We start from the raw sequence: 1,662 nt of genomic DNA, 5'->3' as shown, positions 1-1,662 counted from the left end.
ACAGGCGTAAAGTGGAGCTAATATTTCTTACCCCAATGACTGGTGTAAGAATTAAGGACAAAAATAAACCTAAAGCATCCAGTACAGCATCTGGCAGGGAAAAATGCAAAATGAATACTGACTAAAGACACGAGGGCAGAGTCTGACCTTGGAGAAGAGGAAGCTGGATAGTCAGGCAGCTCATCCAGTTGTTTCTTCATTCAACTCGTAGTACCTGCTATGAGCCAGGCAACATTCCCGGCACTGGGAATACAAATAGGAACAAGTCCTCCAGTGCTTCATGGTCAAATGGAGGAGAAAATGAGGCAGGTTTTGGAGGCACCAACAATGCAGGCTGGATCAGGAACTTCTCATGCTATGGCCCCGGGGTACCAGGAAGGCCCTCCAAATGCCCAGCTTGCAGCAGGCAGGCGAATTCCAGCCCCCACCACTTGGTTTCACTCCTCCCCACCTCATTCCTTCTCTGTAGTTTGGTTCAAAAAAAAATGGTGGACATGAGTCCGTAACTGCCATCTTGAAGAGTCCAGTCAATTAACAAGAAGGAGGAGGAAGAAGGAAGTAGGAGGGTAGGGGAGAAGAAGAGGAAGAAAAAGAAGAGGAAGGAGAAGAAGGTAGCTTCCATAGAATGAAATAGGTCTTAACCATTTACCAGACATTATGTCAAACATAATGTATGGATCATCTTATTCAACTTTTTTTTTTGAGATTTATTCCCTTTTGGGTGTACGTACTATGGGGTGGTACAGAGTACAGAGATTTGGAATGAGGCTTTGAAATTTTTTTCAAAGATTTTATTTATTTATTTGTCTGTTTGTCAGAGAGAGAGAATGAGAGCACACAAGCAGGCGAAGTGGCAGGCAGAGGGAGAAACAGACTCCCTGATGAGCAAGGAGCCCGATGCAGGACTAGATCCCAGGACCCTGGGATCATAACCTGAGCCGATGGCAGATGCTTAACCAACTGAGCCACCCAGGCGTCCTTGCAATTTTTTTAAAAGTAAGACTACGGACTCTGAGAAATAAACAGGGTTTTAGAGGGGAGGCGGGAGGGGGGATTGGTTAGCCCGGTGATGGGTATTAAGGAGGGCATGTACTGCATGGAGCACTGGGTGTTATACGAAAACAATGGAACATGGATCACCACATCAAAAACTAATGATGTATTGTATGGTGACTAACATAACATAATAAAATTAAAAAAAAAAAGTAAACTCTACCTGCAATATGGGGCTTGAATGCATGATCCCAAAATCAAGTCACACACTCTCTTGACTGAACCGGCCAGGTGCCCCTGGATCATCTCACTCAACTTTTGAGGTAACCCTTTGGGGGTTAGCTCTGACATCAGCTGTTCGATGGTAAGCCTCAAGTGACTCTAATTCCATTAATTTCCATTATTCTGGAAGTCAGTTTCTAAAATGCCTTAATAAGTTTAAGTAGTTTAGTAAATTTTGTCTTTTAATTTTTGTAAGCATCAAAGTTGATTAGAGAGGGGGACACTTTTTTCTGGATAAGAATTATCTTAATAAACAAAAGACTGTTTATGGTTTCAGTAGCAGTGTGGTTATGGAGCCATATGTTAAACAATGCTGCCTGGCAGGCTGGGAACTTGAGAGACCGGTGGAATTCCATCTGAGATGCCTCTGTTGCAATGATCAGGCAG

This window comes from Leptonychotes weddellii, chromosome 4, assembly GCF_054177405.1.
Source record: "Leptonychotes weddellii isolate Sample4059 chromosome 4, ASM5417740v2, whole genome shotgun sequence".
Classification (NCBI taxonomy): domain Eukaryota; kingdom Metazoa; phylum Chordata; class Mammalia; order Carnivora; family Phocidae; genus Leptonychotes; species Leptonychotes weddellii.
The sequence above is the reverse complement of the archived record's forward strand: the minus strand, read 5'-3'. Positions refer to the sequence as shown.